At 38.5% G+C, this 14,441-nt stretch overlaps 1 non-coding gene across 1 annotated transcript; it reads right to left on the minus strand.

Moving 5' to 3' along the window:
* Positions 1 to 1,121: 1,121 nt before the first annotated feature.
* Positions 1,122 to 1,228, minus strand: LOC130454103 (U6 spliceosomal RNA). The gene has a single exon (XR_008911787.1). It is a non-coding gene; the product is annotated as a U6 spliceosomal RNA (small nuclear RNA).
* Positions 1,229 to 14,441: the final 13,213 nt, after the last annotated feature.

The following is a 14,441-nucleotide window of genomic DNA, read 5'->3' on the forward strand; positions in this document are numbered from 1 at the left end:
AGAGAGAGAGAGAGAGAGAGAGAGAGAGAGAGAGAGAGAGAGAGAGAGAGAGAGAGAGAATAACTTCCCCTTTCTTGTGCTTGAAGTTGAAATGTGATATCCCATTGGATCTCTTAACAAGTGCATTGTCTATCATGGGGATATGATGAGATACAAAAGGGATTAGTGGCTAGTTCCAGGAATTGTGAAAAAGAGAATATAAAGACCATAAAAATTGGAATACCAGGCCGGACCACAAAGGCATCCCCCCAAAGTAGCATAAGACGGATGACTTGAGAAATCAGGAAAGGGAACTCTTAATCTCACTGCTTTAGAAAATTGATTCAGTTTGACCTAAATTCTTTGTGACTGAAAATCATTAGTGGCAGTGTCCTGGGGTTTGAAATGGTAAGATGGGAACCTGCTGGGAGCCTATTCACTTAGCAGGTTTGCACATTTAATCAATTAAGCGCAGTGATTTGGTTGTATTTATCTGTATACGTCGTATCTATACTTTTTGTGTGTGTATGCTGGAGCCCAAAAAGAATGTCAAAGCCACCTTCAGTAGAGTGAGTTTTAGAGTTCCCCTGCATGGCTTATTTTAGTAATTGCATACATAGTCTTGACTCAAGTGTAATTAATTTTTATTATTTTAACAAGAATTAATGACTCCTCTGAAACAAGCCAATAGTTTTTTGTCTTGTTTTATTTTCTTCTTTAAAAAGACACTACCATTAGGCATTGGGTCAGAACATTGGGTCAGAAAAGTGCAGTGAACTAGGACTTGTAGGCCCTAGATTCGATATCATAAGCAGCTTTGCCTGAGGCTAGAGATCCAGAGTATATGTCCTTCTAGATTTCCTCCTTACTACCAGTCTAGTGATCCTATCCAGAAAGGAAATAAAGGTAGGCAGGGACAATTTATCTTTTTTAAAAAATAAAACAACTTTCTTTCTATCTTAGTATCATGTCTAAGATTAGAAGAGCTACAAGAGCTAGGCAATGGGAGTTAAGTGACTTGCCCAGGTTCACACAGCTAAGAAGTGTCGGAGGCCACATTTGAATCCAAGACCTCCTAACTATAGGCTTGGTGCTCTACTATGCTACCTAGCTGCCCCTGGATCAATTTATTCTTTTTTCTTTTAAATATGGAATCCTTCATGAATTTGTGTGTCATCTTTGTGCAGGGGCCATGCTAACCTTCTCTGCATCAATCCAATTTTAGTATATGTGCTACTGAGGTGAGCATGAACAATTTATTCTTTTTTCTTAAACCCTTACCTTCTGTCTTAGAATCAATACCATGTATTGGTTCAAAGGCAGAAGAGCAGTAAGGGCTAGACAATGGGAGTCAAGTGACTTGCCCAGGGTCACACAGCTAGGAAGTATCTGCTGTCAAATTTGAACCCAGGATCTCCTGGCTCCAGGCCTGGCTCTCAATCTACTGAGCCACTCAGCTGCTCCCCTATCTAAGACAATTAAAGGACAAGGACACCTAAGTTGGATTTTCAAAATATTCTATTACAATTATAGCTATTAATATAGCTAACATTTAAATAGCACTCTAAGGTTTGGTTTAAGAAACATTTTATAGATACAATCTGATTGGATCCTTACAGCAGCCCTGGGAGGTAGGTGCTATCCTTGCTATCCCTACTTTATAGAAGAAGAAATTGAGGTTGGCACGTGTTAAGGGACTTGCCTGAGGTCCCAGGGCGGGTCACCAGCAGAAGCAAGGCATGAACTCGACGAGCCTCCAGCAGGGAGCTAGAACGCTTCAGAGTTTGCTCGAGAGGACCGCAAAATCAGTGGCCGGAGAGGTGAGCCCCGAGTTTGAATAGAGGCTCTGCTCCTTGCTAGACACGTGACTCCGGCACGTCATTTCCTCTCTCAGGCGGTCACTTCCTTCACCTGTCACATGAGCCCTTGGGCTAGGCGCGTCTCTGATGTCCTTTCTTTAACATATCTTTCAAGGGACTCAGTCCCAGGATTCAGAAATTTCAAGTCTCGTGATCCAACGGAAAGCGAACTGGCTCTGGAGTCAGAGAATCCGAGTTCAAATTCCACCTCTGATCCTCTTTTGTATGACCCGTGTTCACTTCCCTTGGCCTCCGCTTTCCTCGTCTCTGTAATGCCGGGCTGAACTCTAGAACCTCTGAGGTCCCTTCCAGCTGTAGACGGGGGCTCTTTGAATCTTATTTTTCCCCATCTGTAAAAAGGAGTAAAACACAAACATGACCTACCTCACATTGAAAAAAGCACTTTGTAAAATGTAAAACATCATATAAATGAGAGCTATTCGGTGATTATTCTCTATACCTACTATGTACTTGATAACAGCTGTATTGGCACAGTGGAGAGGGCGCTCTATTTCCAGCTGGGAAAACCAGAATTTGAATGTGGGCAACTCACTTAACCTCTGTTTGCCTCCATCTCCTTATCTGTAAAATGGGGATAATATTAGCACCTACCTTTCAGGGTAGTTGTGAGGATCAAAGGAGATTTGTAGTTCACTTTTCAAGCCTTAAACCACTATAACAATGTTAACTATAATTCTTATTACTATCTTATTATTAGGTCAGCTGCTGAGTTCAGTCTAGAAAAGCGGCTCACCATGACTTCTCCAAGCAGAGAGTTCTATCCCCAGGACACAATTGCAGAACCCAAACAATAATTTATTCATTTGTCTGCACCTTTTAGAACTGCCAGTGAGATGGAATGGGGGGCAGGGGTATTGCCTATAATGCCTTTTTACAATCTAAGACAAAAACTTTTATAGTATTAAAATAGCAACTACTCTGAAATGCAAACCAATATTCAGTAAAAACTCCTGCTAGTGGAGGTAATTTCCCTTCTGAAAATATGAAATGCACACATGGTTTTGAGAGAGAAAATTTGTAAAAGAATCCTAAAGAGTGTAGCAATATATGAACAAAAATACCCTATTAAAAGTACTTTATATATACATACATACACATATGCAAACATATGTATAGGATTACTGGTGTGCATATGTGTGTATATGTTATATACATATATATATATATATATATATAAATTAATTTTTTTTTAACAAACTCTTACCTTCCATCTTAGAATCAATACTGCATATTGGTTCCAAGAAAAAAGAGCCGTAAGGGCTAGGCAATGGTGTTAAGTGGCTTGCCCTGGGTCACATAGCTAACATAAGTATATTTTAAAAAAATAAGCCAAAAAGGGACATCAAGGTGGCTCAATGAATTGAGAGCCAGACCTAGAGACAGGATGTCCTGGATTCAAATCTAGCATCAGATACTTCTTAGTTTTGTGATCCTGGGAAAATTGCTTAACGCCCATTGCCTAGCCCTCACCACTCTTTTGCCTTAGAACTAGTACAAAGTGTTGATTTTAAGATCAAAGGTAACAGTTAAAGAAAAAAAGGTAAGAAATAGTTCAAAATTTTTCCTATTCCCAGCAAAACAGATTTCTTCAAATTTTTGTTATAATGAAGAATATGGGGAAATTGTTTTTCTAAAAAAGATATTTTTATAAAAAAGTCTTGTGTTGATTTTTTGTTTGTTTTCATTTTAAGTTAGGGGATGTAAAGATGGGATTAACTCTCCCCTGCCCATTTTTTAGATTTAATCACCATAAATGTATACACCACACTTATTCTTAAGTAGGGGAGGTCTGTGAACTACATATGTAAAAGTGGGTGATGAATCAGAACCAACTGACTTCCCCCTGGGCATTCCTAAGCAAAGCTTTTGCTGTAATTGGTCCACATAAAATGGAAGGAAGGCACAGGAAGTGATGAAAAGGAACAGTCTTTAAAAATGCCAAGAACTTCCTGTGACAAGCTCTTTCACCTTCAACTTGACCTTGGAGGAGCTCTGGCTGAGGACTTCTTCTATTAGGTCTACCACATGGTTGAGTGAAAAAGGATGAATCATTTCCCTTGATTGTTCTGGAGATACTAGCCATCAGAGAGGCCCCTGGTCTTAGAGGAGGCCTCCTGGTTAAAACTCTTGTTTAATTGGCCTCTAGGCCCTCTGGCTGGGGCTCCTGAAGCCTTGCCAGAGTAAAGTCAGTGCTTGAGCAAATAATCTAGTTTGGTTGGACTGAATATTTAATTGGTCTCCAGAGATTTAATTTCTAAATCCCAAAGATGAATTACTAAAGAAAAATGGAATTAATGGTAATTTATTTAAAAGAGAGGGAAGATATTAAGGAAGAGAGAAAAGGGGAGAGGGGAGGGGAGAGAGAAAGAAAGAGAGAGAGAGAGAGAGAGAGAGAGAGAGAGAGAGAGAGAGAGAGAGAGAGAGAGAGAGAGAGAGAGAGAGAGAGAGAGAGAGAGAGAGAGAGAGAGAACAAGCCTGAATGGGAGCTCCGGCTTCCTCTGAGCTAGGTAGCAATTCAGCCAGGGGAAAGGAGTCTCAAGAGGATGGGTCTTTCCCAGAGGCTCACGCCTCCAGAAAGGGCAAGAAAGGAAGTCAGCCTTTACATTCACCACATTGTCAGTTCAATCAGCAGATTCTTTTATCAGCCTCAATTCCAGCAGGCTCCACTCCAAGTGTGTCTCTTTCAAACTCCCAGAAGAACAACCACCAACAACTCCCAGAAGACCAATCTTGTTTAGGCCCTTTTCTCTTTCTTTTAAAGACCTTTTTCCCTTGTGTCACTTCCCCTAATTCCACATCTACCAATCACAGCTGATGCTTTGCTCTAGGACTGCCCAGAAGGCAGTTAGTCGATTTTAATTTGTTACCCACTATCCCATACGAGGGTCACAGACCTCCCACCTCATGATTAAGTGGGAGATTTATACCCTTGGTGATCAAATCTAACATGGGCAGATTTTCCCACTCAACTTCAAGTACTGTTCTTACATTTCTGGGGATTAAACCAAAATATAGACAGGGGATTACAATTCAATCTTCACAATCAAGAAAGAACTAATATTGTTACAATCAGGAGAGAGCCAAATGAAATCTTCACACTTGTTAATCTAGATTTCTTATTCTGCCCTCTTTCTCATTTCTCTACTTTTACTCTTTCTATATTTTATAAATAAATTGCTAAAAAATAATTTGGCATTAATTATTTCCTGGCAACCACACTCTGATAAATTTAGTCCAACCCTTTCATTTTTACCCCTTACATTCTGGCCCTTACAGGGGAAAAAGCTAAACTATATCTCCTTGAGATACTTAATTCCAAAATGATAAGGATTAGCACCATGTCTTCAGATCCTCAGTGCAAAGGTTATATTTTTCCTCTTCATCTTCAAGATTTCTTGTCATCTTTAATGTTTTTGCCTAAATCTCATTGCCTAGCCATTCCCACTCTTCTGTCTTGGAACCCATCCGCAGTATTGATTCTAAGATAGAAGGCAAGAGTTTTTTAAAAAAAAGGATTTCTTTCCAAGTAACGTAGTAGTCACCCTGGAATTTTGTGCCTGATGTAACCAGCAAGGCTGGCACCTTGTAGTACCATGCCTGCAGTGACCACTATCAATCACTTCAGTTGAGAGATGACAACTAATTCTAACCAAAAATCTAATAATGTCCTTTAATGAGTCTCTTTTCCCTTTATCCAATACTTTTAGAGCATCAAACATTTGGGGACTCTGTCATTATTAGTTTGCTTTCACCACCACAAGCCAACCATCGTCCTACATTCTTCACTGTCCAAGAGTCACATAAGAAGAACAAGGCAATTATTACCACCTGGGCAATGAAGCTGCTACTTAGCAACTCACAGAGAAGTTAGATAATTATTGCACCAATTCAAAAGCATAAAATTCATTGATTTTTCAATCAATTTTTAAAAAATATTGAGTGTCTGACACAACATGGCAGTTTGGGGCTGACCAAAATGACTTGATTTTAAAGTAAAATAAATTTGGGAACAAAGATTTAGAGTTGTAAGGGCTCTTAGAGGCCATTATGTCTGATGCCTTCATTTTATAGATATGGAAGAGAGTTCAAATGATTTTCTCAATGTCATACAGGTAATAAATAAGTGGCAGACCTAATATTTGAACCCCAATCCTTTCGTTCTAGATCCAGCATTTTCACCATGTTCCCCTCAAAAAACCTAACATTTTTTGGTCATGGAAGCCCACGAAGACTATTCTTTTAAGACGAAAAGGCTCTACTTTGGATTTTCTGAAATATATGTCAACTTCATGTGGACTAACTGTCCACTTAACAAATATATCATCAGTAAGTGGAAGTACCTTTATAAGGCATCCAGAGCAAACTGAAGTATAGAAGAGACAGAGTGATTAGTTCCAAATTACAAAGCTAGTTAACTGCAAAACTGAGGCCACAATCCACTTCTCATGGGAACATAGCTGGAAAGGAGCTTAGAAGTAAATCATCTAGTCCATTTTGCAGGTGGGAATCTGAAGCTCAAAGAAGTTAAAGTGAACAGATGTTCAAGATAACCCTAGTAGTAAGCAGCATGGTCTGGATTTGAACCTGGAACCTCTAACTCCAAATCCATCACTCTTTCTACCCACCTCAGCTTCCTCACTGTCAGGTCTTTCTCTTTTGTACTAGGCTGATGCCTTATTCTCCAGGAGCTGGGAGAATTAAATGCACAGAGACAGCACATTAACAAAGGAGAAATGGGCTTTGCAGTGAATGCTAGGGTTCTTAAATGATTTGTATTTCATCTTGGTGCCAATTTTTTTTTCCCTTGGGCACACATCCCTGACATTGCAATAGAAGTCAGTAAGGAAATGTTTTGATATGTAAATTTGCATTTTATATTAATGTATTAAAAGCCTTCCTGAAACACTGAGGTCAAACTCAACTGAGTTTTAGAGGACAACTATTTGCCTCTTGACAGACACTAATTCAGTAGGAAAGCCAGTCAACACCAAAGCCTGACAAAGTACAAAGCCAGAACTTTGGCAGGGGGAGGCCTCAGAAGGCACAAAGAGAGATCATCTTGGCACCAATGACACATCCTCTCTACTTCATTGAGCCACCATTTGGGATGGTCTAGGTGATGTTGGAGGGACCTTAATCCTGTCTTGATAGAGATACAAGAATAATTGACCCAGCATTGGGTCAGTCTTTAGCCCCAGGCTAAATTGATTTTCCAAACCCTATTTATTCTGAATTAGCCTCTGAGAAGTTTAATATTATTTTACTTACCGGTTTTTAAGCCTCTTTTCTGAATAGGAACCATTTTCTCAAAGAACTTTCAACAGAGTACATTTGGGGAAATCAGGAGAAAATATTCTATTTCCAGCTTCTATGGGACAAGGTTTTGGAAATGGGAAAAGAGAGGACTGGACCTGAAGAATAAGGAAAAGGAAGTTGTGATGGTGATTTGGAGGAGTTTAAACTTGTGAAGAAGACCAGACATTGAATGTGGGGAAGAGAAACTTGTAGAAACCTGGAATAAAGCAAAACAAATAAGGAGAATCACTAGGTCCAGATTCTATTTCCAGTTTTTATGAGACAAGGTTGAAGAAGAAGCACCAGTAGAGATACGGATTGCAGACTTGAAGAGAGAGTCACAAGGAGAAGGTAGTTGGCAAGGCAAGGAACTAAGAAAAAGACAAGTAAACAATTGGTAAATCAAATTAATTAGTAGTCAGTTAATCAATTAACAAACATTTGTTGTTTCCTGTATACCAGGCACTGTGCTAAATAAGCACTGTGGATACAAAGAGAAGCAAAAGTGTGGTCTCTGTCCTCAGTGAACTCCCATGCAAATGAGTGAGACAAAATGTAAATAAATACCTAATAGATATACACAGTGTAAGTGGAAGATTATCTCAGAGGGAAGGTTGGTGCTATTATTATCCCACTTTATGAATAAGGAAACAGGCTAAGAGACTTGGCTACAAAGTTGTCAAGATCTTTTTTTTTTCCCTTCTAAAAACCCTGACCTTGTCTTAGAATCAATACTAAGTGTCAGTTGTAAGAGAGAAGAACAATAAGGGCTAGGCTACTGGGGCTAAGTGACTTGCCCAGGGTCACACAGGTAGGAAGTATCTGAGGCCAAATTTGAACCCAGGACCACCCATCTCCAGGCCTGGCCCTCTATCCACTGAGCCACCTAGCTGTCCCTAATTTCATTCTTTAAAATATAGAGAAACCAACACAGGGACATTCAGTTCTAGATTTGAATCTCATTAATTGGGAAGAATTGATTCTTCAATATAGAAACAATGAAAATATTAGGGGAAGTGACCACTCGGAAGTCAAGAAACATTTCTTAAGTGCTTACTATGTGGCATTGTGCTATAAACTAAGAATATAAACAAAAGGTAAAAAATAGTACCTGCCCTCAAAGAGCTCAAAGTCTAATGGAAGAAACAAAAGATGCTAGTAATAGTGAGGATCAGGGAAGGCTTCTTCTTCTTCTTTTTTTTTTTAGTTTATTTATTTAATTAATTAATTTAGAAGATTTTTCCATAGTTGCATGAATCATGTTCTTACCCTCCCCTCCTCCCACCCCCTCCTGTAGCCAACGAGCAATTCCACTGGGTTTAACATGTATCATTGATCAAGACCTATTTCCATATTATTAATATTTGCACTAGGGTGATCATTTAGAGTCAACATCCCCAATCATATCCCCATCGAACCATGTGATCAAGCAGTTGTTTTTCTTCTGTGTTTCTGCTCCCACAGTTCTTTCTCTGGATGTGGATAGTGTTCTTTCTCATGAGTCCCTCCAAATTGTCCTGGGTCATTGCATTGACACTAATGGAGAAGTCCATTATGTTCTCTTGTACCACAGTGTCTCAGTCTCTGTGTACAATGTTCTCCTGGTTCTGCTCCTCTCGCTCTGCATCATTTCCTGGAGGTTGTTCCAGTCTCCATGGAATTCCTCCACTTTATTATTCCTTTTTGCACAATAGTATTCCATCACCAACATATACCACAATTTGTTCAGCCATTCCCCAATTGAAGGGCCTCCCCTCATTTTCCAATTTTTTTTGCCACCACAAAGAGCGTAGCTATGAATATTCTTGTACAGGTCTTTTTCCTTATTATCTCTTTGGGGTACAAACCCAGCAGTACTATGACTGGATCAAAAGGCAGACAGTCTTTTAGTGCCCTTTGGGCATAGTTCCAAATTGTGGGAAGGCTTCTTGTAGAAGGTAAGGCTTTAACTGGAATTTGAAAGAAGCCAGGGATACCAGGAGGTAGAGATGAGGAGGGAGAAAATGTCAAGAGTGGGGAGACAAGAGTGTCACTGGGTCTCAGAGCATGTAGAGAGAGGTGTAAGATTTAAGAAGACTGGGAAAGGTACTAGAGGGAACCAGGTTATGAAGGTCTTTGAATAGCAAACTGGATTTTTAATTTTATTTTGGAGTTAATAATTTATTGACTAAGCCTAAGGGAATAATGTGGTCAGCCATGAGCCTTAGGAAGATCAATTAGACTATTAAGTGAAAGATGAACTGGAGAGGGAAGAGATTTGAAGTAGAGAGACCAACCAGAAGGCTATTGTCAGAGGCCAGGTGTGAGGTGATGAGGGCCTGCACCGAGAGAGGAAGAGTGTATTTAGGAGAGATGTTACAAAGGTTTAAGTGATAAATTGGATACAAGCTAGAAAGAGAGTTGGGAATTGAGGATGACACCCAGATTGTGGGCCAGGGGAGACCAAAAGGATGGTGGTACCCTCAAAAATAACAGGAAAATTAGGAATAGAGGAGGGCTTGGGTCAATGGATAATAAGGTTAGTTTTGGACATGTTGAGTTAAGCCATCTATGAGATCTAATTCAAAATGTTCAATTAGAAGTTTGAGATTTCAGATGAACTCAGAAGAGAGCTGAAGGCTAGAAAAATAGATATGAGAGACATCTATCTAGAGATAATAATTGAATCATGGGAGCAAAAATGAGAACCAAATGAAGTAGTATAGAGACAGGAGAAAAGGACCCAGGACATAGGCCTGGGAGAAATCCATGGTGAATAGTTAAAACCTGGATAAAGATCCAGAAAAGGAAACTGAGAAGGATCAGTCAGACAGGTAAGAGGAGAACTGGGATAGAGTAGAGTCGTGAAAACCTTGAGATAAAATGGTAATGAAGTGATATTGAAATGAGATGAAGTGATACAAAGTGAACCAGGAGAATGCTGTACAGAGTTATACACAATAAAAACAATAATGTATGATGATCAACTGGGCAATGACTTCACTATTATCGGTAAGGTAAGGATCCAGGACAGCTCCAAGGGACTCATGACAAAAGAGGCTGTCCACCACCACAGAAGGAACAAATGGAATCCAAATGCAGTTTGAAGCATTCCCTTCTTTCCTTTATTTCCTCCATAAGTTTTTCTCAGGTGTAAGAAATATGTGTCTTGTTTCACAACATGATGAACAGGAAAGTATGTGTTATGTGATGATGTATGTACAGCCTATATCATATTACTTGCCTTCTTGAAAGTGGGGAGGAGAAGGAAGGAAGGGAAAACAGAGAATAAGACATAGATTTTTGGACATAGCTAATGTAAGAATTTGTCTTTCTTTCTGTGATTTATCACATTTTTATAATAAATCATACATGTTATATTATTGTTACATATTATATTATTATATAAGTGAATAAATCCTAAATAAAAAAGAGGGAATATAAAGGAGAAGAGGGCAGTAGTATCAAAGTCTGAAGAGAGGTCAAGATGATTGGTGAAAGGACATTAGAGTTGGCAGTTAGGAGAGAGCAGTGCCATGGCATGATGAGATCAGAAACCAAACTGCAAAGAGTTATGATCTTAGAGCATGAGAAAAAAAGGAAGGGAAGGCACTGATTATAGATGGTTTTCTCAAGGAGTTACAAAAGGAAGGAGAGAATGAAACAATAGCTAGTAAGGATAGATGGATCAAGTGAGGATCTTTTGAGGATGGGGGAGACATGGACATGTTTGCAGACAGCAAGGATATTACCAGTAGACAGGGAGAGAGTGAGGACTAAAGAAAGTAGAGGTGGCAGAGGAGGCATCTGTCTGAGAAGACAGGAATAGGGCCACTGACCACATAGAGGGTTGGCCTTTCCATTACTCTTTGGTGCTTAAGACTCTCCTACTCCTTTGCTGTCCACATTTCCCCCATTCCTAACCAAAAGTACTCCTATAAAATGCTAATTTTTGAGAGGTCAGATACTGAGATAATTTCAACTTGCTTACATAGGAATAATCCATTTTTTATAGCACTTTGAGGTTTATAGGATACTTTCCTCTACACAGCCCTGCAAGATAAAGCACCTAACCACTTTTTTTCCTCCATAACTCTTGCACACATTAAATACTATTAAAGTTTGACTCTTTCCTTGGAGTCTGAAATCCTGGAGGGAGAAACAAAAAAGATTTTTCAGAAAAGACTTGCTCTCAAGTAATCTTATAACTGTGTTCTGTCAGGGTCCAAGTGTCATAAAGAACTATGATAAAATGATAGACGAGGCAAGGGCAGATAATGGAATAAAGTGGATATGGAGCCAAAATGGAAAGAGACTAAGATGCATTAAGCTATCTATTATAATCTTGAAGATCTGTAAAAACCAACTCCCTCATGCTGAGGTCCAAATGTGAGTTTCTTATGAAAGCTTCATTCTCACTTCATAACAACTTTCCTTCATTTCCCATTTGCAAAGCACAAGAGAGACACCAACTTTCCCAATTCATGAATCAGTTCCAAACATCAGTGATAATAATAATAATACTGATCCTGCTAAAACTCTTTAGCGTTTACAAAGTGTTTTGCATATATTCTCATGTGAACCTAATCACAACTCTCTGAGATGGATACTACAGGTATTGTTATCTTCATTTTATTGCTGAGGATATAAACGTAGAGAAATGAGATGACTTGTCCTGGTCACATAACTAGGATATGTCAGAGGTGGGATTTGAACTCAAATCTTCCTGGCCTGAAATCTCACACACTCAATATACTACTTTGGACTATCTCTCTAAAGAAAGTTACATGCCTTGCAATGCAAACTAATAATAGCTAGCACATTTAGTATATATATATATATATATATATATATATATATATATAACTACATAATATGTAATTATATTGTATATGGTAATATATAACTTCCCAAGTTTTCCAGGAGGATAAAATGAGATATTTTTAAAGTATTTTGTAAACCTAAAATTTATATGGGTGTGTGAATGCCATTTATTATCCTCACTCTACAATTGGGAAACTGAGATAGGAAGAGGTTAAGTGTCTTGACCATAGTCATACATCTAATAAGTATCCGAAGCCAAATTTGAACTGAATCCCTCCTAACTCTAGGTCAGAAGATTACTCTATCCACTCTTGTTTATTCTTATTGAAGGAAGCCGGGGGGATCAATGGGAAATGACAGGAATATTAAAAAGAACAGAAAAGAACATCAATATATCAAATTTTAAAGAATTAAGTTTCTCCCAGCTGATAAATGGGCAAAAGATATGAACAGAATTTTCAGATGAAGAAATAAATGCCATACATAGGTATATAAAAAATGTTCTATGTCACTACTGATTAGAGAAATGCAAAACAAAACAATTCTGAGATATCTCACACATATCACATTGTCTAAAATGACAAAAGCACAAAATAAATAATGTTGGAGGGAATGGGGGGAAATGGGGATACTAATACACCATTGGTAGAGCTGTAAAGTGATCCAACCATTTTGGAGAGCAATTGTACCCAGAGAGTTATAAAATTGTATACTCTTAATGATATTGCTGGATCTGTTTCCCAAGGAGATCAAGGAAAAAGGAAAAGATCCTATATATTCCAAAATATTTATAGCAGCTCTCTGTGGTGGCAAAGAATTGGAAATCAAGGGAATGCCCATCAATTGGGGAATGGCTAAACAAATCACGTGTTATATTACTGCGATGGGATACTACTGCACCATAAGAAATGATGAGTAGGCTAATGAAAAAAAAAAGACTTTAGAAAGAACTACTTGGAATATTGAACAGCAAAACGAGTACAACCAAGAAGACATCACACATGGCTACAGATTTAATATTTGAAAATTAAATTGTGAATGCTACCTCCAGAGAATGAATTGAAAGTGGAAACATGAAGACAAATTACCTGTCTCCCCTTCTATGATGTGTGAAGGGGAGGGAGGGACTGAGACATTTGCAAATAAATTTTATTAATACTAATTTTACAAGTATAAAGTTAAGTGTGTTAACAACAACAAAAGCTTCATTAAATCTAACATAGAAGATGGAAGTGATCTTGGAGTTCATCTAGTATAATTTCTCCATTTAACTGATGGGGAAACTGAGTTCAAACACAAAAAATTATTTTCCCAATATCACATTGTCAATTAGTGGCAGAGCTAGGGTTAGAACCAAGTTTCCTGTCTGCTTTTCAATGCGCTTCCCATTAGATGATCCTTCACCTTATTTTTGCTTCTCTTTTCTCTCTACTCTCAAAGAGAATAAAGGGTATTAGGATCATAGGATTCTGAACCAGAAGAGACCTTAGAGACTGCCTCATCCAACCCAACCCACTCTATCTCCTGGGCCCTCTAGCTTCCTCAAAAACTGCATCATCACAGATGTATGCCATTTGGGGGAATGGTGATCGTCATTGGGTTTGTACAATGTACATTCCCATGACTTCTTGAGTCAATGCTTTTAGCTATTGCACTGGTCATATTGTGCCAATCAACCCTGTTGATTCTTGCCTCAGAGGAGGAAATCATTTTAATTTTTCCTGAAGCTTTTGCACTTGGACTAAAGAAACAACCACAAAAATTAAGTATGAGAAATATGCAAATACCTCCCTAAGCTTCTTGGACTCCGTGCCAGAGGTTTATCCTCTCTTGGGAAAGAATTCACCTGCTCTCCTTTAGTCCAGAGACTATGACATTTGCAGGCAAACAAAGCCACCAGCCAGTTTTCAATCTGATTCTATTATTTAAGGCCTCACCACCCACCACCCACCCTTTAAAGAAAGCAAAGAGCAACCAAAATGAGAAAATATTTGTAAAGCATTTTGTAAACCTGAAAATACCCAGCAATGCTATATGCTGGGTATATAGCAAAAAGAACCTATATGTTCTAAAATATTGACGACAGCTCTCTGTGGTGGCAAAGGATTGAAAATTGGGTAAACAATGGCTAAATAAGTTGTAGCATGTGACTATGATGGAATATTGCTTCTCCATAAGAAAATAAAAAGACCAACTAAAAAAATTAAATGGATAGGCAGCTAGGTGTTACAATGGACAAAGCACCATGCCTAGAATTGAGAGTGACCTGGGCCACAGACATTTCCTAGCTGTATGACCTTGGGCAAGTCACTTAACCCCATTTGCCTTGCCCCTCTGTCTTAGAGTTATTAACTAAAACAGAAAGCAAGGGTTTAAAACATGAAAAAACCTATATGAAATTATGAAGAATGAAATAAGCAGAACTAAGAGAACATTATATACAGCAACAGAAATATTGCTTGAAGAATAATTTGTCTATGTCCA

Source organism: Monodelphis domestica, chromosome 4 (assembly GCF_027887165.1).
Source record: "Monodelphis domestica isolate mMonDom1 chromosome 4, mMonDom1.pri, whole genome shotgun sequence".
Taxonomy (NCBI): Eukaryota; Metazoa; Chordata; class Mammalia; order Didelphimorphia; family Didelphidae; genus Monodelphis; species Monodelphis domestica.